This window comes from Micropterus salmoides, unplaced genomic scaffold (genome assembly GCF_014851395.1).
Source record: "Micropterus salmoides isolate LMB-PRFRI ecotype aquatic unplaced genomic scaffold, ASM1485139v1 Ms_hic_scaffold_3, whole genome shotgun sequence".
NCBI classification, from domain to species: Eukaryota; Metazoa; Chordata; class Actinopteri; order Centrarchiformes; family Centrarchidae; genus Micropterus; species Micropterus salmoides.
The window spans coordinates 823,576-851,264 of NW_024042261.1; the positions used below are offsets into that span (position 1 = coordinate 823,576).

At 40.7% G+C, this 27,689-nt stretch overlaps 1 protein-coding gene across 3 annotated transcripts in view; it reads right to left on the minus strand.

The window, feature by feature from the left end:
- Window positions 1–27,689, minus strand: part of LOC119882333 (cell migration inducing hyaluronidase 1) — a 206,035-nt gene that overhangs the window by 144,820 nt on the left and 33,526 nt on the right. Inside the window, exon 1 of one of the 3 annotated variants that reach the window (XM_038692343.1) lies at window positions 9,737–9,854. The exons of the other annotated variants lie outside the window; for them this stretch is intronic. The gene's annotated coding sequence lies outside the window, so the exon portion shown is untranslated. Of the gene's footprint in view, window positions 1–9,736; window positions 9,855–27,689 lie in introns of those variants that run through there. 3 annotated transcript variants of the gene reach the window in all.

Sequence of the window (27,689 nt, forward strand, 5' to 3'; positions counted from 1 at the left end):
CTATTATTAAAAAGGAAATCCTGCCAGGCTTGTAAATTACAAATAACACACACACACACACCTAATTGTCATTTTTGTTTGGTCAAGGAATGCAATAAACCTTGTGAGAAAGTATATATATGTCATTTTTCTGTGTGTGTGTGTGTGTGTGTGTGTGTGTGTGTGTGTGTGTGTGTGTGTGTGTGTGTGTGTGTGTGTGTGTGTGTGTGTGTGTGTGATGGATTAGAGAGCCTACTTCAAACGCAGGCAGATACAATAACGGCCGCAGGGCTGAGGCAGGTGGCAGCATAGAGGGTTTTTTACAGACACCACCACCCATAAAACTAGGATGCTATTACCTTTACAGCCATGTAGATCTGATGAAACACGAGAAACTAGAGATACTGTCAGCTCCTGTCTGTGTACAGGCGTGTGTGTCTAAGATACAAAATACATGATGCAGATGTTCAGAGACAGGAGAAGCTGTCACAGGGACAGTAAATCTGAACAATCAAGAGAGGAATGACATTATGGTGTAGGAATGATAGAAAGAGACGTATTCGTTCAGCATCACACTAAATCACTGCTGTCTCTCCTTGGCAACAATTATCCTTCTTTAGCATTCCTGTCTGTGTGCGTGTGTGCGTTACTATTGTGGGGACATAAATCTGTTTACAGAGTCATATTGTGGGACTGTCCTTGCTTCTGGGGACAAAATACTAGTCCCCACAACGTGCACATCAGTGGCATACTGGAGAGTGAAATTCACTGCCACATGTCAGTAAAAGGGGCTCAACACATCACAGCTCTAAAGCAGATGTATAACTTGAACTCCCCCTATACATTATCACCTGTGTTTTATAGCTGTACATTATTACACAATAAGAACTTTATATCTGACTTCCTCTGAGAAAAATAAGAAGCTTTGTTCCTCCTTTCTTCTGGGTTATACCCTAAAACGACTACTTACATGAAACGACTTAAGTCAAACCAGTAGCAGGAGCTGAAGTAATGATAGACTCTTCTATGGTTTTTAATGAAGACAGAGCCTATGGCAGACTGCAGAATAAGAGCTAATGTGTAATGTTCTCTTTGTGAAAAACATATGTAAGCTCCTTATTCGGACACTGTAAGCTGGAGTAAGACCTCTACTCTCAGGCTTTTAGATGATATCTTTCCATTTCACTGTTGCATCCAGGACAAAGATCAGTACCTCTTGTACCTCAGATTAGATTCAGGTAGCATTTTATTATAATACTCTCATTCATATTTAATACACAATAACTTTAGTGGTGTGTTTGTACTCTGATAACATAAAATGAAAACAATATTTTTTGCACTAAGAAATCTTATACTATGAAATCAAAAATACAGAGTAAGATTTTACAATTAGTTACACCTTGTAATATAATGTAATATAATATGCCAATGTAAATGCCAATTGCTTCAGTGATTATTCATCCTGTTTTTGCATCTAAAGGCCGCTTGAAACATAGTATTAGAATTGGGTTGAAAGCAGCGGGGATAAGGAGTTGGACTCTGATTAGTTTTTTCCTCACACATCTGGGTGATGTAAGTTTAATGTGCGTTAGCATGTTGAATGTTTCCATTCATATAACTTTACCCTACAACAGTGGCGCAACACCGTCACATAGACACCATCCCCGTCTCACACACAACTTTCTCTGCTGATAATGTTAACTGGCTAGGAACCTGCAGGCGGGTCTTCCAGCTCTGCTGTTTTATTAGTGTTTGCCATAGTGTGACTATGACTCCGATCCGCTTGTTGCGCTAACCTCAGCACCACTGCCCTCAGCTTCGTCCCCCAACTTGTCCGTATCTCTGGCCTTCTGAACTTCAGACACTTGCCCATTCTGAGTCAACGAGCTAACGTTAGTTTTTAGGAAAGAAAATAAAACGTCTTTGACGTGCTACTAACAAGCTGAGTGATTCGCGCCAGAGCTTGGATGCCAGAGCTCATGCACCACGAACATTCCACAATCTAGTGCTTAAAGCTAAACACTGACGTAAACAGTAATGTTACCTGTACTGCCGTATCACATCCAAGTCACATCAAATGGAGTAAATTGTAAAGTCACACACACCCCTGTTCGTTAAATGTGCATCATGAAAAGTCGCTGGTGTATTAGCTGCTACAGTTCCTGCTTCAATAACCCACTGGAGAAAACGTCTAAACAGCAACGGTCCTTGCTGTAGACTTCCTTAATATGTTTCAAGGGAAAATTAGGAAATTTGGAGCCTAAATTTCTTCAAGAAATTTATAGCCGTTGCCTTTGACTTAGCACTGCTAGATATGCTATGACGTGGATTGCCCCAAAGCCCCAAGTTAACTGCATTTAAGGTTTTAGTGTTTGATTAATTGCAAATTTGTTTGATTTTGAATTTCCTCCAGTTAATTACAATATCAACAAAGGTCGGCCCTGCATTAAAATCTACTTTTACCTCCTTCTCATATTAGTTGAGATTGTGCTGACATGGTACATATTCCGAAACAGAAAGCTAGCGTAAATTAACTGTAACACAGAAAAGCTGGGGACAGGTGTTGTTCTAGCATAGGATTACTGGTTGGTTTCTAGGTCTTTTGGCGTTGGTAGTGGGTCTGCGGAGGCCTACCAGAAAATGTATTTCCCCTAATGGCTTAATCTGGTCATGCCTGGACGACTGAGAATGTGACTTATTTATATGATTTCTAAGAATGTTAATAGACACAACACTATCACTGCAAGGGGAAGGCATGCTGATTACAGCAGTATGTGTATTGTATAATGTTTGACTGACTTATAACAGAGAAGTGGTGTGATTTTTGACACAAAATGCTTCAAGGGCTTATTCAACTACACATTTTTGTTTTAGTTAGAACATTGTAGCTGTAACATGATTTTGTTTTTAAAGAACTACGTGACAGCAAGTATAATAGTAGATGTGTTATGGTTCCCATTATTGGAAACCTGAAGAAACAAGGAATTTTGGAAAGGCCTTGTTTCTTCCCAAGACTTAGATCTGAAAATCGATATCTTTTTTCTTTGTGTGTCCAGAACAGAGAGAGGTCCAGGATGTGTTTATCTTAGCTTAATACAAAGATTAATAGCAGCAGAACTCTAAACCTCTGGGCTGTTATTTTAACTTGGCCACGCCTTTTTGAAGGCCTTCCAGTCTATCATGCAAAACCAACAACTTGATGGTCTTGCATAACTCTACACATGTACCTTGATTTGTCATGGTTACTACAGTCTCAAGTCACATGGACCCACAGCCAGGGGTAATTTTTCCACAGCAGAAATAGAGAAAGGGAACAAGAGACAGGATTAGGGGGGGTTTGTAAATTCCAAGTCTGTTATGCCAATAATCTGCCTCTGAGACAGGAGAAAGTGTCTCATGGTCATTCTGGGGCTGTTTGGTTGGTATGTTTGGTATTGTGTTACACTGAAGGTATCACAGGTCTAAAGTTGTTTCATAAACAGCATGAGAGACTTACAAACCCTTGGGAGAACAGTCACAGTCAGTGTATTACCTGCAGTTGATGGTGGTCAGCGTGTTCCCAGTATGGAGAAGCAGAGAGTAGTACTGGCTCGGAAGCTAAGCAATGTACTGCTGTGAACAGAGTAAGCAGCAACTTGTAACTTTGCTACATTTGCTTCTTACACCTGTGTTACAACTAGGCTGTTATCTACGCTGCATTTTGCTACATTAACCGAAATGAGCTGACATCCAAGCTGTGTGTGAGGAGAGCTCTGGTCTCCCTTGAGGTACAGACATCCGCTTGTGCTAGATATTAATGAGCTAGGCAAATACAAACATTTAGAAAATCAAGCAAAAACCTTTTAAACGTAAGGTTAGATTTTTCTACTGTGTACGCTATGCCACTGGTGGCCATGATGGAAAGCTACCATGCATCAGCCGTTCACAAGCTGGCAGAAACATTTGTATTAACAGAATCCTATGCCATTTGTTTTATAATGGTGCTTCATTAAATAGAATGCCGCCATTGAAAGTGATCTTGGCTTTCACTCAGCAGGCTACCAGCTGTTATTAATTCAGGAAACAATCCTTTTTGAGAAGCATAGGGAGAGAGCAAATATGGGTGGATAACAGTCCTGTAGGGTCTCCCTCTATATAGGCTTACCCTACTTAATTCAACAATGGGCTGCTATTTCCACAATTGCCAATAACAACAGTTTAGATGCTTTAGGGATAATCATGTATATTGCACTGGGTGCCTGTGCTATTGGAGTAATGTGGCTGTTACAGGCGATAATAGCATCAAGTATGAGATTTAAAAGTGATCTTATCTATACCCTCATGTAGATTTTAAAAATATGTAAAATAATTGTATTAAACACCAAACTACTTTCCCTAGAAATACCCATGTTCTGATGAGTCACCAGAAGTTCCTTTTTTATGTTTTTTTTTCATATTCTCAATCTGTCATCCATACACACAGACTTACAGAAATGGATGCTAAAGTGCATGAGAAGTTCACAAAGAGAGGTCTACCAATGAATTTGAATTTCAGCACATTTGGCTCTTTCAGCTAAGACTGTAGCTCTGTTAAAGTGCACTAGTTTGAGTTGGAGGGGTATTTTAATAGCAATTTGCCTTGGTAGCAATTTGTTTGTAATTTCCATTTAAAATGTCAAAATTGGTACTTTTAGCCTCAGCTGGGATTTGGTCTGATACTTCCACAGCTAAACACAGCAGCCTGAGACTCGTTTGGTTTTTAATGATCATAAAGAAAGAAAAGGCAGTGCATACTCATAACAGTTCCTGTGCTTTCAGCCATACTACTGGCTGGTCTGAATGTCAGGTGGTCCACCACTTTAGTCCAGATTTAAATGTCATGACAACTATTGGATGGATTGCCACTGACTTTGGGACAGACATTCATTATTCCCAGATGATGAATCTAAATGGCTTTATAGACCATAAGGTGAAGCTGTTTTTTGATAAATCTGTGTCCCATATATGGGGCACAATATTTTTACTTACATTTTTAAATGCAAGAACCACTTGTATGAACAAGTGTTGATTTAGAAGAACTGCATTCACCAATTTATCATATATCACACAAGGCATAGGGCCCAGATGCAGACTCTGATGCAGAACATATTCTGTTTAATGGTTTTAACAGTAGTAGGGCAGGCAAGGGTCAGGCAAGCAGTCCAATAGCAAAGCAAACTAATCCAGATAGGAGCAGGCAAATAAAAAAAATGGAATGACAGCACCTGGACGGGAGAGATGTGTGACCCACAACCAGTTCATCATATGAACTAACAACCACAGAACTATAGAGTAACATTAGACTTTATGATCAAAGAATGTTTTTATATGACATCCCCATTATATATATATATATCTATATATCTATATCTATCTATCTATCTATATATATATATATATATATATATATATATATATATATATATATATCTATATCTAGATAGATAGATAGATAGATAGATAGATAGATAGATAGATAGATAGATAGATAGATAGATAGATAGATAGATAGATATCTATATATCTATATATAGATATATAGATAGATAGATATAAATGCCTCTTGTTAATAGATTGTCTTTTCAGAATTGAGCCAATCTTGGATGCCAGCTACAACATCTTCTGAGAGGATCATCCGCCATAGAATTATTGTAAACCAAGACATCCTGAAAATGACCCAGCTAAGAAGGATCTTTCTAAATCACGACATTAAGATAATTAATGCTTAATGCTTCAAGCTACAGGTAATTTAAATACCATGAGTTTCATTGGCAGCTTTGGATAAAAAATATTTATGCAGACTTCACATTTCGGGGCATTCTGCAAATGAACAACAAGCACAGATTCTGTACTGCCCCATGGTGCTCTGTTAAGGATAAGAGACACACTACAGGCTGTGTCACCTGACGCTGGTCTCCTAACCACGTTTTGTCAAGAAAACACACATGTGAAACGGGAATGATGCGAACCTACACATGAAACAGGTGTTGTTTGTTATTATAAAGACAGCAATTATAAAAACAAAGAATATGGATGAAAGAATGGATTAGCACACTCAGGTAGCAGGGATTGTCTGAGCTACAGAGAGAGCTGGAGGGGAGTAAAGTGTTTTGAGGTGAAAAAGTAGCTGCCAGCTCTGCCAGCTGCCTGCTCCCACTGGCTGAAAGTGGATGTCGAGTCGGCTCTTCCAGATATTTGGCATGCTAGATATCTGGCAGACGTCGGCGATGTGTCAGAAATGTGTCGGGGGGCTGTTTTGATGCGTTGTTGAGTAGTTCACACATAACAACTGGCGACCGCCAACCGAGCGGCAAATCGGGCTAAAAATCGTGTAGTGTGAACTAGGCTTAAGGGTATAAAACATTTATACAGGGATTTGCAAAATGGAAGTTTAATATACTAATGGACCACAGACATGGTTTTAATACTCATTATAATTACTATTTTGTATTTATTTATTGTAACAGTTGTAAAGAAAGACATTGGCAAACATCACCTGTAACAAAGTGTGTTACAGGTTCAGGTTCTTTGTTGTTTAACATCAAGTAATCCAGTATCCTTTCTGTGACTGTGTGCCCACAGTCCAGACTTCTTTTCATCCCAGAGTACTCATGCTCCAACAAGCCCCGGAACAACTAACAAGTATCTTTATTTTGTACAAGCTGTTTTTTATCTGCTCTGCTGTCTGCTCTGATTCCCAGCTGTCACATGACATCTCTGAACAATGACGAGCTGTGAAAGCTTTAGTCAAGAATTTCATTGATCAGCTGCATGCATGCGCACACACACACACACACACACACACACACACGTAAGTGTTTACAGTATATTTGCATCAGTGGTTGCTTAAGTGAAAACCTGTAGGCTGTTTCTTCAAAGATAAATCCACTTCCCTCTCTCCTCTTCTGCCTTTTACATTGTGTGTGTGTGTTTGTAACAGTGATGGATGAGAATGATGTCTACAGTGTATTTGCGTGTGTCAAAGTGGTTTAAATCACAGGCTGGTGGAATAACAAGCTCCAGAGAGCTCATGCCTTTTACCTAAAAGTGCTTCTTGCTCAAAGAGGAAGAGTTCACTTTCCCAGCTTTGAACATCTCTATACATCAGTCACTTCCCAGACAATGTTAGAGTTAAACAATAAACAACAGCGGTAAATTAAAATTGAATGATTAATAATCAAACAATTGTGAGTCTGGTGTAGTCAGCAGCTCTTTTTATTACGTGGAATTATTAAGAGCATTGTCTCTTAACGAGGTGGCCCAGGGGCAATAAAAATGTATGTCGGGCAAGCTGATTGGCTAGTCGCTGGTCCGTTCCAGCCAGCTAACTGCCTGTGCCAGCTGACTGCTGTCTCCAAAGCTAACTAGCTGCCGTTATCTAATTAGCTCAGTCAGCTGAGCAACTAGTGGTCATACCTGACCGGACTGGGAGCTCGGAGCACCTGGGAAGTGTTAGTGTTTACACCTCTATTTAAGGACTGGAGGTTTTCAGGCCATGGGCAGGAGACCCAGCAGGGAATGATGGCAGGGAGCAGTGCCGGATTGGGCACCAGTACCGGAGTCGGGTGAGCGGACAACAAAACCGAGCTCAGCAGCCTCCCAGTGAATGCGGCATGAACGGGGCCGTACACAACCTCAAAGACCCACAGGGAATACAGTACCGAGGAGATTTACAGAGTTTCTTGATGGACAGATAAATTTACTTTTTGCTAAACCACTAACTGTGTCTATCTGTAGCTGTAGCTAGTAAGCTCAGTTAGCCAGGCAGCAGGTGGTCCTATTAAGTTAGCTGACAACAAGTTGCCAAACCCGGCAAAAAAAAACCCTCAGCACTGTATTCCCTATTGTCAAACTGGCCTCTGTCAGTCTCAGAGGCTGTGTTCGAACCCGGTCAAGCTGCAGCGTTCACTCACTGGGAGCTGGAGCCAGGCTGAATCACAGAGTGGGGGGACGTAATGCAACAAGTCCCTTGCTGTCTTTGTATTTTTAAATATGCAGAAGCAAATAGCACATTCATGGGAACATCAAATCAAAAAAAATGTTGTTTGAATGAATCATTACAATGCATATACTATAATAAAGTAATGGTATTATTTTTGGTCTTTTTTCCCCTGGGCCAGTAAAAATATGCAAGGGGTCTGGTGAGGGTGAAATCTTACATTGGATACTGAATCTATTCAACTATTTAATGCAATACAAACTAAAAAAAGCAAATAGAGACAGCTGCTGAAGAGAATGGGGTAACCTATAAGAACATGGTAGCAATTTGAAAAATTGTAGCAAATGCTACGCTGTGTGCACAATTATTAAGCAAACTGTATTCTCAGGATCAATTTTATTATTGAACAACACAATGCACAATGTCTATCAGGAGAATATATAAATGTGCAGAATTATTAGGCAATTAAATCACCAAAAGAATTTCTATCAAATGACTTGTGTTTTGGGGGTAAGTGTTACAACAATTCAGTAACTGCCATGAGCCTTCCATCAGTGGAGTCAGTTTCTTGATCTGTTCACTATCAACTTTCACTGGAACAGCAACCACAGCCTCCTAAACACTGTTCAAAGAGGTGTACTGTCTTCCCTGACCGTAAATCTTATCTTAGAAGAGTCCACAAGTTCTCAATAGGATTTAAGTCAGGAGAGGATGGGGGCCAGGCCCTTATTTGGATGCATGTGATGGAGCACTATCCTGCATAAAGATCATGGCCTTCTTGAAAACTGAGGACTTCTGCCTGTCCCACTGCTTGAAGAAAGTATCCTCCAGAAACTGGCAGTAGGTTTGAGAGTGGAGTTTCAGTCCATCTTTAACCCCAAAAGTCCAACTATTATAGCCCATACCAGCACCCAGGGGTGGACTGGGACAAAAATTCAGCCCTGGCACTGTAGCCACGCCAGCCCACCTTACCATATGTCCCCACGAACACACATTCACTACTTAGGTTACATTTGTTTACAGATGGTGAAATAATATAAGCAGTAGGTCGACTGTATGTAACAGCAAGTGCGTCATTTTGTGTTGAAAAGAGCTGGTGACATAAGGTCTGAAAATAGGGGTGTGATGAAAGACTTTGGTCACGAGAACAAGACAAGAAGATATTTTAACACTATTTTGAATAAGTATTCAATGATAAAATGTATGAGTGGGGAGTCTGGGGGTCCCCTCCCAAAAGATTTAGAGCATTAAATAGTTAATTTCCTGCATTCTGGAGACATTCTCTGCATCAATTTATGGAGTAAATGTCTTTATTTATATGAATGGCAGCACAACATTCAGCAGGTGACAATTCAAAATATAATCATATAATATAATATATTTTGTTGCTTAAGTAATTTTCTTGGACAATGCACATTTATTTCTGCATCGCATGTTTTCTGATTGTGCAAATAAACAAAGTATTTTCATTTGTGATTTAACATTTCTTGTTCCAAGCTATTTTTCAGAACATATTTTAACCAAATTCACTTTCAAAAAGTGATAGGGACATATCCCCAGCAACCCTAGTGTAAATGACACCAGTGGTAACAGATTTGTAACATTTTATGTATGTGACTGGCACACAATGCTCACTAGATTTTTTTAAGAGCACACAACAAATTTGCACATGCATTTAAAACAATGGCTGAGTATGTTGTAGAGTCTGTGCTCTCTGTCTGTTTGTCTGCTGTTACTGTCTGTCTCTACTGCAGAGTCAATTACAACCCGATCATTTTTGTGTGACTGTTTTCTTCCTACCTCTACCCTCCTCCCTGTCTCTGCTAGGCCAACAGCAGCATCCTTCCTCCCAGCACTAGTCTACAAGAAGACCAGGGCTCTCTGGTGGTACCGATTCCAGCAACATCCATGAACACAGTAGCCTATAGAACATTGCAGAAAATTGTTTTCTCACACACTGCTCTCAACATTGGAGTACACATGAATAAAAATATTACTCACGAGCAGACTTAATTCTGCTCTCCTTGCCTTCACTTCTATTCCACACAAGCACGGAACATACACCTCTGCTGCAAACACAGTGGCTCTCCCTACCTCTTTCTTTTTCACCCTCCCTGTATTTGTCAGCCCTGTTGACTTTCTCCATCAGCAGTGGGCTGTTTTATGAAGTGGCCGAAATGACACAGCTCTCGCGATTTTCATCCACGGGTGTGCGGAGGAGGCTTGTTAATGAGGAAGCCAATCGAAGCCAAAACCAAATTGTACCCAGTTGCACCTGCACCAAAGTGTTCACTGTTGCTTTGCCTGGTCCATGCTTGTGAAATATCCACCTTCTGAGTCTTATAACGTAATGGATGATCATTTCTCTCAGTGTTTCTCTGCAAAATGCTTAAATGGGTCGCCAAATATTTTGGCCCTTAACGTACCTCAACGGCCGCCCAAGTAAAGCTGATGTGTGGGAAACACTGATATTAATATCCCCTCTGGCATATGCCAGAATTGCCAGGTGGCCAATCCGCCCCTGCCAGTACCCCTCCTCCACCTTGCTGGCTCCTGAGTTGCAGTGGTGCCGTGTTAATTAGTGATCTGTCCATCTGGTCCATCAAGAGTCACTCTCATTTCATCTGTCCATAAAACCTTTGAAAAATCTGTCTTCAGGTATTTCTTTGCCCAGTCTTGACGCTTCAACTTGAGAATCTTATTCAGTGGTGGTCGTGTTTCAGCCTTCCTGACCTCGGCCGTGTCTCTGAGCACTTGGCACCTTGACACTCTAGGTAGGTTGCAGTTTACAATTTTTGACTTTTCAGTGTCAGTTAAATCTCTTTTTTGGCCCATTCTACCTGAAATAAAGCAGCTGCCTAATAATCATGCACATCTCACCACACCCTCCCTCTTCACACAAATACATATCACCTGAAAATGATTAGCTCCAGTGAGCATTCAAGTTTACATGGTTTAGAGTTGGAAATAATTATTCATTTAGGATACTTGCCTAATAATTGTGCATGCAGTGTAGGTGACAGCCAAAATCTACACAAAGATCAGAATTATGACTTATTTATGACATTGTTCGTATTCTCGCATACATTTCTATTGTCTGTGCATCTTCTGTATTTTAAGTGCTTGTCTTCATAGCAAAATAAATTAAAGTAAATTTATCTTTTGTGCGTCTTGCATTTTATTGATTTAGTGTTTGTGTGCTGCTCATGTTAAAACCTCTAGCCAAAGTCAAATGATAAAATAAAGCAATAAATACAAAAGTGTGTGAATGTTCTGTTTATATTAGACAAACGTAGAATAAAATCTTCAGTGGTTTATGTAAATATGTAAAATATGTAAAACTTCACTTATGTATGGACTTACAGCAAATCAAATCAAACATATCCTGCTGTTAGATTAAATTAACAGTTTAAAAGGAAAAGGTAATACTGGTACAAGATATTAGTTCTGGCTTACAAGCCTAAGATTTACTTTTCTGCCTTTTGGGAGAATTCAAGTTAACTGATGAGCAGGTAGCAGGGAGGGCTGACAGACAGAAAGCAACGATAGGGAAGACAGAAGAAAAACTGAACAGGAAATCCAATAAAACGAAATCCAATGAACGACAATGTGGTTGAGAGAAACTGGAGAAAATGGGTTTGTGATAATTCAGCCAGTAAATGTCACTTAAATACCAAGATGTCAGAGCCAAGCTAACTCTGATTGCACCGTGCCTTTATCAGGCCCTGGAGCAGGCATCGTGGTCATCGTGACTCAGTTCAGACTCAGAGAAAGACAGCAGGAAAAGACGACAAGAGCTAATTATACTGTCCTAAATAAAATGTCAGGTAAGGTTCACACCCTTGCTTTCTATACATTTTTGTTTGCATGCTACAGTAAATATTAAGAACAAACTTTACTGACCATCACATGAAACTGAGTCATCATAGCACCAAGTACAGCAAGTATAAATAGAAATAATAATAATAGAGCAAAAAGGAGTCATTATCTCGTGATGAAGCTGTATATATTCCACTGGCAAGAGTGATAAGCCATGCACCATGGTCGGTCACAACCTTCCCTGAATAAGTAATTTCACCAGCCATCACAAACTGCCATTTTACCAGCAGATAGAGAATAGAGGTGTCAGGTCCATCCAAGCATGAGTGTTTGTGCATGTTTGTGATCTTTCCACACTGACCCACAGAAGGCTGCATAGGAAAACCTGACTTCAACAAACTCCCTCATTAGGTAAAGGCTCAATACCTCGCTGTGATTGATGGGCACTGTCTGTATGCCAGGGACAGCTACAGCACACATCAGTAATGACAAGCAAGTACATGCACGCACACACAAACACCCACACACACACACACACACACACACACACCACAAGTCAAAAATACGCCCAGTGTTGCATAAAACTCTTCGTCCGCCTTTTACCCTGCTGACATTTTTTATTGTGCTCTGTACAGCTGCAAGGAACCACAGCACCTCAACTCTCCAGCTAAGTCAATCTGCATTCCCTCTAAACAGACACTGTAAGAATTGTCCCAGTTTATTTGGACATATGAAGGCTTACATACCAAATCACTGTTGTATCTTATGTATGTTAATGCTCCTTATATTTAGGTTTAAAATAAAGGCTTGGTTCCAACCAATTTTAGCTCAGACATTGTCTCCACACACCCAAAACTTCTTTCTTGCTGTATAAAAACCTCTGACCTTTATAGTTAACAGTAAATGAGGTCATCTAATGATAAGCACAGCTTCCAAAATCATCCAGTTATAGAAAGTGAAAAGAAAAAAATTCTAACAAGCTCTTTAATACTGACTGACTAATCAGTCAAAATGTATTTATAGAGCACTTTACAATCCAAGTGGACACAACGTGCTGTACAGTAAAACAATAAATGAATACATACAAGACACTAAAGACAAAGGTCACACAATGCATAAAATACAAATAAAAACAATAACCATACAATAAAACAATAAAATCAATACAACTAAAACAAGAAACGTCCACTTCAGTTTTCAAAGGCCAGGGAAAAGAGGTGGGTTTTAAGAAGAGACTTAAAAACACACAGTTAAGATGCCTGTCTAATATGCAGAGGTAGAGGTTCCACAGTTTAGGAGCTGCTACAGCAAAAGCTCAGTCCCCTTTGAGCTTGCGCTTTGTTTTGGGCACACTTAGGAGCAGTTGAGAGAGAGACCTGAGAGAACGGGTGGGTCTATAGGGGTGTAGCAGCTCAGAGATGTAGGGTGGGGCAAGACCATTAAGATACTTAAAAACAAATAAAATAAATAAAATGGATCCTATGATGTGCAGGCAGCCAGTGGAGTGAGGCTAAAATGGGGGAAATTGATAAAAGCTGGTTTTTACGAATGTCCTTATCTGTCTGTCGAGCTTAAGGTCAGAGCCACCAAAAACATCACTTCTGTCTTACTTCCATTCAGACTTAAAAAGTTAAGAGCCATCCAAGCCTTTGTCATCAAGACACTTAAGTAACGGTCCAACATTTTCATTCTTTCTAAAAGGCACATAGATGGACAACAGGTACCAACCAGGCGTCGACAGAGTCCAACAATCGCCTCGAAATGAGGAGTCGAGGCACTGCTCAGTACCCAGCCCAGGTAGCAGAAGAACGCGCTAAACAGGCTTTCAACCTCACCAGCTGACCGCTGCGTTTCCCCCGGCGGCGGTAGTGCTTAGGCCTACGCTGGAGATGTGGATCCTCAGGGCAACAAAGGTAAGCGGGGATTCCCGATAGGAGCGGAGGCAAAGTTTTATATCCATCATGATCAAACTTTACTAGATCTTTGGCAGAGAAACAAAGATCCAGTAGTGTTTGTCGAGTGTACACCAATATTGCATCAACGTTTTGAACAACAAATGACATGAACAGCACAAACACACAGCATTGACAGAGAGACACGGCGAGCCACACACACTGGCGCCATCTCAATTCTCTCTCTCATATGTCACAAGAAAAGCAAATTCATTCTTGACTTTGGGATCAGCAGTTGCAAACATAATCTTACCTGAAGGTCAATTTAGTAGCTGTTCTTGAGTTTTCAATATTATCCCAAAAGCTTTATGATCAGATAGATTTTTCTCATTTGTAATGAACTAGGAGTAGAAAAGTTCATGTGATATGATCAAAAGCTCCATAACTACTAGCTACTAAATGGATCTTGATATTGTTTCGTCTTACCTATACAGTCTTAAATTTTCTGACAAGGACCTCTAATGGTTGTGAGTATTATTACAGCTCTTAACGTAATTGCAAAAATGTTAACTTGATTGTGTCACCTTCAGGTCATAAAAGAAAAATGACAACAAAAATAATAGGGCTCCAGCAGCAAGCTTTACTCCTTCGACCCCTAATTATCTGTATGGCTAGATGCCACTAAGGTGTGTGGGAGAATATGTTTTCTTGTGATATGGGGAAAACCGAACCTTAAATATTAATGCTGTGTTATTCATGGGTTGTCGGTTAACTTAATTTGGTGCATATCTCATTTTGAAGCAATATTTCCAAATGTCACCAACACATTATTTCCATGCAGATTTGATGGAGTTGATAAATCTGTGTATTTTGGAGCTCACGTCTATCTGTTCATTTATCTGTGTCTGTACCCCCAGCTGGGCTCAGCAGGGTTAATATTTTTTCAGCCAGGCAGAAAACCTGTGGAGGCAATCCTCAGGTGCCTCTTCTCTCAAAACTAGGCCAGGCCACACACACACACACACACACACACACACACACACACACACAGAGTACACTTATTTTTTGGTATCTAATTGGAACCCATGCTGGCCTCTATATCAGTCTGTTCAAATCAGTCAGTCAGTCAGTCAGTCAGTCACTGAGTGAGTGAGTGAGTGAGTGAGTGAGTGAGTGCTTGTATAGTACTTGTATGTACTTTTATTTTTTTGAATTCAACATAGAGACATTTCCTGACATCATTCATCTTCATTGAAAAGTTCTGGAAGACATTCAGAAGTGTCTGTGGCGTGCTTAACACACCCCTGAAATAGCCGTCAGGAAATGTTGGAAAAATTGGATTCCCCTGAAGGAGAAGCGCAGGAATTTCCTCTGCCTGGAGATGCTGGGGAAATGAAAAAAACGTGTCCATATGTTGATGGATGTGGATCAATCACTGGGACGCACACACTGTGCACAGGCTTTATTGTATTTATTATGGATGTCTTGCGTGTTAAATTTGCACCAAACTCGACACTGCACTCCCTTGGGTCTGCAGCAACACACCCGCCACGTTTGAAATCACTTGGATGAACGGTTCCTGACATAATCGAAATACAAACAGACAGACAGTCTCTTGATATATGTATATTCAGTCTATTTTATAGGACTAAATTAGGTAATTGGCAATCAGTTTTCTCTTCTTTAAGTGTGAATTTAATACAAGTTAGTCTATTTTTAATTATAGTAAAATTAATAATAATGCAGTGTACTACCAGTGTGTTTATTACCAGTGCTAATATTAATTCATAATTTGTATTAAAAGTAAAGTAGGTATAGTACAATAATCAACTCCCCTGTGCTATTACATGACCATTAGTCCTGTAATACAGCAGGTTCAAGGGAGAAAGCATAAATACCTGGATTATGCAGTTCTTTAAACTTGGCACCTCACACCTGCTGCCCTCCTTTTCATGGACCAGCATCCAGATGTTCCTTAACAACTGTTTCCCCTTTCCAAATCAGTAATTATGCTTTTCTCTCAACCCAGTAAATATGCACCTCTCTACCCTACACACACACCCACACTATTTCCAGGCCAAGGACTGTTTTTCAACTCTTCTTATTTTACTATATCGTAGCGTGCATGCGTGTGTGCGTGAGTGCGTGCAGTACGAGTGTCGACAGGTCAGTGAATTGGGGATTAGACTTGTGAAATGACAACAAAGTAGTGGAAGGTATTCAGACCTTGGCTGTATCCCAGTGGCATGGAGGTATTGTGTGTGTGTGTGTGTGTGTCTCTCGAAGGGTTGTGTCAACACTGAATAATGATGGGTCTAACATCTAGTGCTGTATTTAATTACAGTACGTGGAAGACAACAATATGTTACCTTAGAGACATTTTGACCTACACTGGTATGACAGACAAAAAGGTTTTCTGAGAGTGAAACACCAAAGTTTTGTGACACAGTTACCAGAGATAAGACCCAGGTCAGGTAAGCTAAAGAAGTGAAGGTAAGATAAGCTCAAGTTTCCCAAAAAGACTAGACAAATAATACTCTTTCTTCTACCCTTCAAATAGCCACCCAGAAATTAATACAGCATCTTTTTGATTAATGAACATAGCATCTGCTGCTTTAGATGAGGAGCAAAGCTCCAAATTGAGGCAGCCCTAAATGCTGTGTGTGAGAGAAACAGAGGGAGACTGCTCAGTCCTCTCCTCCCACATTAACTCTATGCATTCCCATCTTTTCTCAGCTGTCACTCTCTGACAGTGGGTGCCAATACTCACTCATTGCAACCATCCTGCTTATTAGACTTTCATGAAGATCAATCAGGCCACGTTTTCACTGATTTCATTTTGAATTTTTACCTACCCCGTTATTTTGACATAATTTATTATTTGAGTCACTTTTCCTGACATATCTATCAATAGAAGATAGAATTATTTCCTTCACTTGCATACACAAAGACTGTAGCTAATCGGGTTCAGAGATGGTAACATGCATGTCTAATTTGTTCTCCTTCCTTCACATTCATTTACATCATAGTTAGGGTTGGAGCAAAATTCTGCTACTACTGGCCATTTACCGACTGGATCCCATGCTGGTGTGGGACAGCACTCAGTCTACAGTCTATTAAAAAAAAATGTAAAAAATTTTTTTAAACAAATGAGTGAAAACTGCCCCACACTGTGGAGAAGGAATATAATATATTAATATAATGCATTTTTTATTTTTAAATATGTGAATCAGAGTTTCAGCATACATTGCCTTTTGTGGTGAATACCTTGTTGGGCTGCTTTATCTCTGATAAAGATAACTCAGACACATCAGGCAGGGCTGGTGAAAGGCTTTTTGTGTCAGAGGAGGAACACAGGAGCTACAACAAACTTCTAGGGGAATATGTAGGTGGTTGTGTGTCTACACCATAGCAGAATACTGAACACCATTGGCCCCAAATCCCCAAAAGGGATTGTATAAATTATGACGTCGATGCTCAGAAATCATAGTAACACTCATCACATACACAGTAATAAAAGACAAATGTGTCATCTTCTGTTTTTCCTTCATCACAGAGCAGCTGACATTTCAAATGTTGAGTTTTAGCTGCCAGCAGCAACAAGCTCAGCGTCCTCTGGGACATATTCTGGGGTCCGGCCACCATTCACAGTGCGCAGACAGGACAATAGGCACCGGATGAATGTGTGCGCACATAATAGGTAATCCTCTGATTGATTCAGTGCTGTTCACAGCAAGAACAAACCCCAGGTGATGCTATTTAAGCTGGGCACTCTGAAGCTCTGTCTCAGTCTGCTATTCCTACACTTGTCTTGAGCACACAGTGTGTACAGGTATATGTGTAAATACGAACATCCAGTGCATTTTACAATATTGTGTCTAACCCAACAATTCATTTTCATCAATGTACAATAAAACACCTGTCCAGCTGGTGGTGACAATGCACCAATAACCTTTCGCCTCCCTCCTTCAGCATGCAAGCTCAGCTTCAAATGCACTGATGTTAAAGAAATTCTTCCTAATTTTAAACACATTCATTGAAATGAAAAGAGGAATAATATTCATTAAACATTTACTACATTTGAAAGGAAGGTGCAAATCACCAAATGTTGCGCAGAGATGGCTGCTGTTATTGTTGCGAGGAGAGGCAGCCGTAATGAAAGAAAACGTAGAGAAATAAAAAATATTAAATATAATATTATTTAATATCCAACATATAGAAATAAAAATTTTATTCGATGAACTTTATGAATAGAATTGTTCTTTTTATTTTCCTCTAGCTTTGGCAATACTGTTGTATTAACATTCATGCCAATAAAGCAAATTTTGTTTCGACCTGACTTCTTTTCTCTGTGAGATGGAAGAATTTAGAAAGTTGCGTGGTGCTGCAGAGAGCCCCAATCTGCAGCATGGATCACACGTAAAATTCATCCAGCCAGAGGGAACGATCACCAGCTGTTCACAGCGTGCCAGTCGTAATAGCAACACAACCCATTGTAGGTTTCGGAGAGGGAATGGGGCGTTGGGGCGTACAGGGCCAGGGACAGGAGATTGCGGAGTGACCGGGCACGGTGCAGATGGTCGGTGATTGTTTCCTCCGGCTGGATGAAGCATGATCTGCTGGCATTTCCTCACGTCTGGGTCATTCCAGGATACTGTAGCTGTTTCTGTTGGTGTTTCCCAACGCAATGTTTCAGGCGAAGTACTTAGTGCAATCATAGGCAGGATGGGCAGGTTCATAAAATTTCCACATACTCACACTGAATGAAACAAACCAAGATTTTTACGCGGTGGCTGCATTCCCTCCTGACTCTCAAGGGCGGAAACCATTAAAACATGCAAAACCCTCATTTAAATGCTGCCACCAATCCTCAGCTCTTAGGCAAGACAATGAACACCGAAATTGCACCCGATAGTCAGGCCAGTATCTTTCATGGTACCTAGGGAATGACAGGTAAATTTGTACTTTGGATGGAAGCACTATACAATGCAGCCAGTGCTGTTTAGTTCATTTTAGAACAAACTGACCCTTTATTCTCATTATCTTCTAACAAATCCCAAGCTGGTTTAAGTCATTACAGCTATCCTTAGTGAACTACTCTCACCACAGAAGTGTTGGAGCCTGGGTGTAGAGTACTGAGTAAGGATGGCAGTTGTGGTTAGGGAGGCTGCCAGAGGAGAACCACCTTGGTGGGGTTTACTTGACCAGTGGCGAACACACACACACACACGTTATAGAAAAACTTGAGGTGGTAGTGGGAATGAGGGTCGTGCAAAGTTAGTGATATGGTGATGTGCAGATATGACAGAAGTACAGTTAGAAAGTAAAGTTAGTGGGAGCTTTGAAGTTCCTCTCTGCTTGTGTGGCTATGTTTAAGTCCAAACTGGAGTGTGTGTGTTTCGTGTGGTGACCGGTGCCAGGTCAGAAAAGGGAAAAGTTAGTTTTCATATGAGACATTAGTTACTGGATGTACCTGCACGATGCATAACTAACATCAACCTAGCATTTGGCTACCAATTAACCTAACAATGAACAAAAAACAATAAAGCTCAATGAACCAAGTCAATACATGTAAATTATACTGACAAGAAGCCATGTGTGCTATGCGGTGTAGCCTGCCCTCTTGTATGGCCCCTGCCACTTGGCAAGGAGACCACTGTCAGACGTTGGCAGCAGTAGCAGAACTTGCCGGCCCTCCTGCAACTCTCCTCCTAGAAGCTTTGTCATAACTCTGCTTCTGTCGCTTTCGTGCTTCAGCCAGATTACTATTGGCAAGCTCTTGGAACTGGTCCAGTTTATCTCTCATCTTCAACACATATGAGAGCTCACTGCATTGCTGTTGTGGCATGGGACCCTCCCAGGCCTCCTTTAAGACATCCATTGGACCCCTTACTGAGTGTCCATAAAGCAGCTGGAAAGGTGAAAACCCAGTTGATGCTTGTGGGACTTCTCTGTATGCAAACAACAAGAATGGGAGCCACTGGTCCCAGTCTGACCCAGAGTCATTCACAAACTTCCTCAACATGGACTTGAGGGTTTTGTTAAAGCGCTCAACGAGACCATCTGTTTGTGGATGGTAGGGACTGGTCTTCACACCTTGAATTCCCAGCATGCTGTACACCTCTTAGTAGACTTGAAGTGAAGTTGGTGCCTTGATCTGTGATGATCTCCTTTGGGATTCCGACTCTGGAAAACATCTGTATGAGACAGTTGACAATCTAGCGGGTCTTGATCTTCAACGGAAAGGCCTCAGGATATCTTGTGGCGTAGTCACAGATCACTAGGATGTACTTGTGGCCTGCACTGCTTCTTTCTAGTGGGCCTACAATGTCCATAGCAATGCGGGAAAAGGGTGTATCAATAATGGGCATGCTAATGAGGGGAGCCCTCTCTCTTTTCCGGCCTGGAGCTGTTAACTGACATTATGGACAAGACGTGCATGCAAGCGTACTGCTGGGGCCAATAGAAACGGGGGACCATCCTAGCAAATGTTTTTGCCTGCCCCAAGTGTCCTGCCCACGGGATAGAATGGCTTAGGTTAAGGATTGTGGGTCTGAAACTCTGGGGAACGACTAACTGGTCACCAATCTGGCTACGGCGATATAGCATGTCTCCCTTGACCACAAATACCTCCTTCCCTCTACCTACCACTTGGGTTGACTCAGGCACACATTTACAAAACAAAGTTGCTAATGTGGGGTCCTCCTTCTGTAGCTTAGCAACATCACTAGCAATAGCAAAAAGGTCAATCTCTAAAGGTTCAGACACATGCTCAGCTATTTTTGTCCCTCTTACTCTGTCCTGTCTCCTCGGTCTCCTGCGTTTCCTTTCCTTAGTCTGTCTGGGGCGCTCAACACTAGTCACTTCCTGATTTGCAAAAGGTAACTCCTCCCACCCCACTGAACTATCCTGCTCCTGCCTGCGTTTAGACCTTGTAACAGCTAGCAAACTAGCACTGGCCCAGCTAGCCCTAGTCTCACTAGACTGCTTGGTTATCAATTAAGCAAGGATCGGGAGATCACTGCCTAATACAACCTGATAGGGCAGTTGTTGAAATACGCCTACTGACAGCAAGTAGTGTTGACCTTCAACCTGGATATCTACTTCAGCGATAGGGTACTCTACCATGTCACCGTGAATACAATAAACATCTACTGTTCCTCCACAAAACATAGTCTCCCTAGGGAGACTATCCTGTCTAACTAGGGTGCGATTGCTTCCTGAGTCCAAAAGAGCTACACAGGGTCTGTCTCCAACTAACACACCTATTGTAAGCTCATCGCATTGCCCTTCTGAGACCTCTTTCCTGTCTAGCTCACTAACTGTTAACTGGGGAGCAAAACACATGTAATTTTTACTAACAGGGACCCTAGGACACTCTCCTTTAAAATGACCAGTCTGACCACATGCATGACATGCTAAGAGGGCTCGGTTTCTAGGTTCAGGTGAATCAGAGGGGATAAAACTTTCTCTTGTGTTCCGAGGTCTAAACTCATTCCCACTAACATGCTTACCAGCTGGTGAGAGTGGGCGGGACTTGGCTGGAAGGTATTCGTGGGATCGACGCCGGGCAGCCAAGAAAGCTTCAGCCAATTCTGCGGCTTCTTTGGAGGTTTTTGGGTTCCGCTCTCTAATCAAGGTGCGAAGCTCCGGGTACAGGACTTGCTCCATGATGATAGCGTCACCAATTTGCTCCTTTGTCTTGGCATTGGGAGCCATCCATTTGCCGTATAAATCCTTGAGGCGTACCTGAAGCTCTCTAGGTGTCTCCCCCTCTCCTGGCACACTGGAACGGAACTCACTCGATATTTCTCTGCACTGATTTCAAACTTCTGCAAAACAGCATCCTTTATCTTTGCATAGTCCATGGTGTCATCACTGTCCATAGCTACATATGCAGAACGGGCTTTACCAGTTAACAGTGGTCAATCCACACCCAACTGCTTCAGCCCATCCCATTCTGATGCAGGTTGATCTACTCCACAACATCTATATCTAGAAATCTCTTAATATTTGGAACTTCGTTATCAGTTCACTCTGCTCCCACTGCCTAGAAAAACAGGTCAGGGTTATTCACACATTTATTCATAATAATCAAAAACAACCAAAAGAAACATTCCTATAAAGAAAGAAAACCCTCTACTTGGTTTGGCCCGGTGATGTCATCCATGACCACCCTATTCCTATAAAACAGGAAATGCTTAGGCCGGCCCCTCCCCAAACAATTATCCTGCATGGTGGAACTGAACAAAGGAACAAACAATTGTAAGTATTAACACAGGAAAACAATTAAACCATGTTTAAACTTGCAACCTACTAAAATTGAGCTGAAACTAACTTATGACAATGTGTTTACTCTAACTTATCATATGCTTTGCACTCGCCTGTAACATAATACAAACACAAACAACCTGGAATAGTAAGTGGTGCACTTTTACACAAGCTATGGCAAATTACCAAAAACATAAACATATATGTATAAACTAGAAAGTTATGGCCTGTATGGGACAAGTGGTGAGCAAACCCACTTCGTCACATGCTAACTCACGCCATGTTAAGCCCAGTTAAGGTACGTTACCAGTCCATAGAGGGAAAAGAGTTGCTTTGGTGCTGCTTTGTGAGCTGGCAGCCTTTGTGTCTTAGCTGCTGGAGCTAACTAAATTTGGTTACAGGGATCTAAGGTAGGCTTTCGCATCACTGTCTTAGAAAAAGAGGTATGTTCTGTGTGCCTACAGTCTACACAGTGGTGGAACCAGTGAGAGTGGAAAAAGTGTGAAACAAAATAGGTCACACTGACCAATGGTAGCTGAAAACTGGTTCCATGGGCAGAATTCATACATAGCTGTGAATAGGATTCAATTTACAGTGATGCAAACCAGAAAAGTCAGCAAACATTTGCATCGACGAAACTCAATACATCAGTCTCTAACCCACTCAACTAAAAAGATGCACATGCATTTTGCAGTATTGATATTATTTTGCATAGTAAATCAACCAAAAGGTGAGTTCTGGGAGGACCAATATTTATACTGGAGAAGGAGAAAGTATTCAAATCAGCCAACCTTCACTAAAAAAATAAATCCCATATGAATAGAGCTTAAGGTTTCTGAATATATATTTATATAATACAAATCTTGCTTAGTACAGCTGTAAATGTAGCCAATGCATAGTTTAGCACATAACTAATCTGGTTTCATTTAATTAATTAATGTTCAGGAGTGCACTGAATACATTTTGTCCCCTTCACCTATCAGTTTAGGGAATCACACGTTAGGTTAATAAAGGACCCACTAAAGTGAAATAAAAATAAATGAAAGGAAGTGAAGTGAGAGACAGACAACGGATATAGAAGCGTGGCAGAGGGGAGACAGGGCCAGCAGACAGGAAGAAGACGAGAGACAAAGACAGAGAGGGACAGCTCAGCTCATCTTATCCCAGGCTGACATGAACTGCCACAATATAGGACATTCACAATAAAGACCATGAGCCACCATCACCCTGCAGCGGCCCTGACATGCCACGCCAAATCCATCAGGTCAAAAAAAAAGAGAGAGATGAATTCCCTGTCATAAAACTATCTTGTGCTTGCTGAAAAATGGAATCAGTAATTTGAAATAAAGATACCTGCCTGGCTTTCAAATACGATAACCACCAGAAGATAAAATGGAGACAACATATGAGATAAATAAAAGAAAAACATGTGAATTCTTGAGTGAGAACAGACACTCCAGAGCTAACTGAGAATGCTGTTCAGTTTCCAGACACAGAGAAAAGCTGACAGCAGCAGACTGTAAACACACTGCACATTATCCAAAGATTAAACAAAACTGTTCTCATGTACAACAAGGACCCTGTATCCGGCTCTCTGGATGTAGACAAAAACACTCCCAATTCATTTTTCCATGTGCATTTTAAATTTGGATTCTGAGGGACATGTATTATTTGTGGTGTGTGACATGAATAACGAAAAGCTACCTATAATTGCTTGAGTTACAGACAGCTTATTTTTTCCCATCAATGAGTCTTCAGTCTGTAGGTATACATTTATATGTTCACTGAGGCAGCCAAGTCAGTTACATGGAATAACTCATCCATCCATCCATCCATCCACTGTCAACCGCTTATCCTGCATACAGGGTCGCAGGAGGAATAACTCATGCAGTCATTAAATGTTAATACCATAGGTGGAAAGTTACTAAGAACATTTACTCAGTTGAAGTCACAGTACAATGTATCATTTTGATAATTTTAAGATACTAACTATAAATACTTACATAGTGTAGTTTTATGTTGAAGGTTAAAAGTTTTAGACGGAAAAACATAAATATGTAAAACAATCAACGTGCAGGTACATCATCTCCATTTCTACTTCACTTTTTCCTTTCCCGATCAATTTAACACTCTTGTGATTTCACCTTTCTCTACATACTGTATATACACTAAACCACTTACACTGACAGCAGCCCTGACAGATATGCCATCATTCCACCCATCCATCCTTTCGGTCCCAGGAGAAGTACAGGGACTTTGAGGTGCAGTACACGGGCCTTGGTATAACTACTAGAAGCTTCCCAAAAAGCAGTGAACTGCACAATCACAGCTCCATAATAAAGCTCTTTCACTCTTCATTCCTATTCCTCTCCTCTCTGCAGGAACTGAAAACTCCAGCAACCAATTCTCACCATCTGTCACTAACAGGAAAATACCTTCAGACAGAAAATGTTATGATGCCCTAAAGTCCTTGCAGTTGATCTAAAATGGACTCACACTAAGTTTTGGTAATGCAAGTGCCACAAATGGCATTAGCCTGATGATAAAGTAATGTTATTAGTAGCGGAAATCGAAGAGGCCGAAGACTGTCTTAATGGACTTATATAGGACCATTTAGCTGTTTACTTGTGTTTTTTTGCGATTTAGCAAGAATTATTATTTGACACACTAAGAAATGTTCACTGTCCCAATTACCAAGGGGGCAACTCCAGGTGCCACAAAGCTCCTGGCATACTGTTTGCCTAAAATGATAAAAGTAGTGGTTTCTGCTTAATTACCTATATCTTGAGGCCGTGGAGTCTCAAAGTCAAAATGTAGTATTAAGAGTTTCATTATCTCAATTTTGTAGTTATGACATAATCCATTGTTTTAGTTAAAAAAATTTAAAAGATGAATAAACTCTGAATGAGTAAAATAATAATAAAATGACTTTAGACTGCACAGGACAAATCTAAAGTCGATCGGATTAAATATCTAGGAAGAGTTCGTTAAAATACAAAGTGTGTAAATCACCAAAAACCATTAAATCCAAAATGGCCGACTTCCTGTTGGCTTTAGGCAAGCTCCAAGAGGCTTTTTTGTGCGTCTGGACATGATACACGTACCACAGTACACACCAATTTTCATACACGTAGGTAAAACTATGTCCAGGGGGCTGCTCTGTAGGGGGCACTAGCAAGCCAATTAATTATGTGCAAAGCTTGGTGAGTTTTTGAGTATGTTTAGAAAGAAAAAAAAAATTATCCCTGCAGTTTCAATAGGGACCTCGCACGGTTCGTGCTCGGGCCCTAAGTATTATAAACCCACACTTAACTCTACTCAATGGAGATGGGCTCAACATTCCAATGGTCCAATAGCCTACTGTGTGGAAAGGTTACAATGTACAAAATCCCATTTCCCATATCTGGATTCAGTCCAGGAATTATATGATCTATTCATGAAATTATCACTATTAAATTTCTATAATTAAGAGTTACCTATACTTATACATGGTAACTAATAAAATATGTGACTGTTAAAAGACCAATGGAGCCAGAACATATAGCATTTCATTTGACATAAAAGTGGTAACATGTCATTTGAACAATAAATCTCATTTTGCTGATAAATGTGTTAGTAAGGTTTCCTTTCATAGCAGGCTTATGATTGTCTTTTTCGAGTCCATTGCTTCCAATCCAACCCCTCCCCGTCCTCCTGTGTGGAGCACAATGACACCCATAACAACACAGGAACACACATAAAATGAGACATATGTCCATGAATCTATTGCCCGAGTGCATGCTGGGAGCCTTCCCAACACACCTAACTCATGTAACTGCAATGACATGGTCAGCACACAGCCAATCCTGTGAATGCTGATCATGGTTTCAACTCTCTACTCAATAATATTTATTTATTTAAGTTAGAGCGCACTGTTGTTCAGGAATCAAAAATAAATGACTCCCAAAGACATCTTTTTTCACTTCCAAATTAGTGGTTTAATTTGAAACCTGTTTGGTAGGTTTTGTGATGTAGCTGTATTTCCATGTCTCTGCATGCAGTGCCAACTGAAAAATCTGAAATAGACCACCTCTAATATGTTTAGCATATTTCATATTTATTGTACTAATTATTACTGCACTGTGTGCGTGTGTCTGATGCAGGCTTCACATACACGTTTTCTGTGTAAATCCTTCCTAGGGATATTCAACACACCTCAGATACAAAACTTTTATTCTTTCTCAAATTACAAGCACAGTTGTGTCACAGAGAGCAAGGGCTCAAAGACCCTTACATCACTCTTGATGCCATGCAACACATAGTTTGCAAGCTATCTAATTGGTACTAGCAGTGTAACCTCAGGTAATGGATGATCTTGTACAGCATGACAGGGAGAGATCTGCTTGAGGAGGCTCTGCAGAAGAAAAGAATAAGGAGGCTCTTCTGAAGCCACTCACCATAAATCTGTAAGAGGCTGCTCACTTGCCTCCAGGTGCAGCTGCTATTCTCTGACACCAAGTAATGAGTGGCATGGCTAAAGATGAGACATATTCAGCATAGCCCTAAGCAGAGTCACACCGTGTCCTCAGCACTGGATGTGTAGCTTGGGAGGACTTTCAGGTCTCTTTTGGCAAACCATTACAACTAAAAGGATTGTGTGAACCACAGTACCTGTAGACTATCACAGAGCTAAGAGCTACTGACAGCTTACAGGAAAAAATGCTCAAATTGTTGTTTGCTTACAATGTTGTGGAGCAATTAAATGTAATAATGACAAGGACAAGCACGTCTACTCACAGTAAACCCTCCTAGTACTCATATGTGAACCTCTGTTTAAGGTCATCAAAACTGTTGTTAACATACTTAAACAGAAGTACATTTACTGTTTGTGCTGAAAACGACATTTCAAGATAACATACACATAATGGGCCATTATGAAAGCAGACACTTGGACCAGTTCATTCTTAAGTGAAGATACAATTTCTCAAGTCAGCTGAGATGTGGGCCAAAAAGCCAGAATAATGAGTTGAAAGTCACTAAAAAGGCTTTGTAGAACTCAGAGAGCTGTTGCAAAGTTGGTGAATTATCTTTACATGGTTTAATTTTCAAAAAAGACATATTTTTTTTCATACTGCACATTGCTGCAGCTCCTCCTTTCACCCTGTGTTGAAGGCTTTGTTTTAGCTATGGAGTGATAAATCTGGTCTCTAAATTATCTTTGTTGGGAGTTGCATCCTAGTTAAGGACTACAAGCCAATCAGAAGCAGAGAAGGGCGGGTCAGCCAAAAGACGGTAAACAGGTTCGGTTCAGCTGTAGGCTACGTGGACTGAAGCAAGAGTTTCAGAGGGGTGAGTTAATAATCTGTAACAAAAGTATCTTTCATCCATAAAGTTAGCTGTTTTGCTTTGCTTAATAGCTAGTTAGCTGATGCTAAGGCTAGCGCAAGACAGCGTGCTGACATCACACATTGCCAGAAGTGCTGCCCTAGAAGGCTGCTCGAAACTAATGTAAACAGAGATGCCTTCTGAGGCAGCTGTCTACTACGGTATTGAGGCAGCGAGGCAACTGCCTTCGGTTTCGAACACAGCCTCTGTGTCTGATTGTTGTTTTGTCTTTCTAGTTTAGTTAGCTAAGTTAACTAAGTTCTAGTTAGCCAGGTGTAGTTAGCTAGCATAGTTACTGCAGAAAGTTAGCTAACAGAGGGTCTTCATTTTATTTTATAGTTTCCTCTTTGTTTAGTGTGCTGTTCATTTTCATTATGGCATCTGTGCGTGTGTTGTTGGAGGACAGA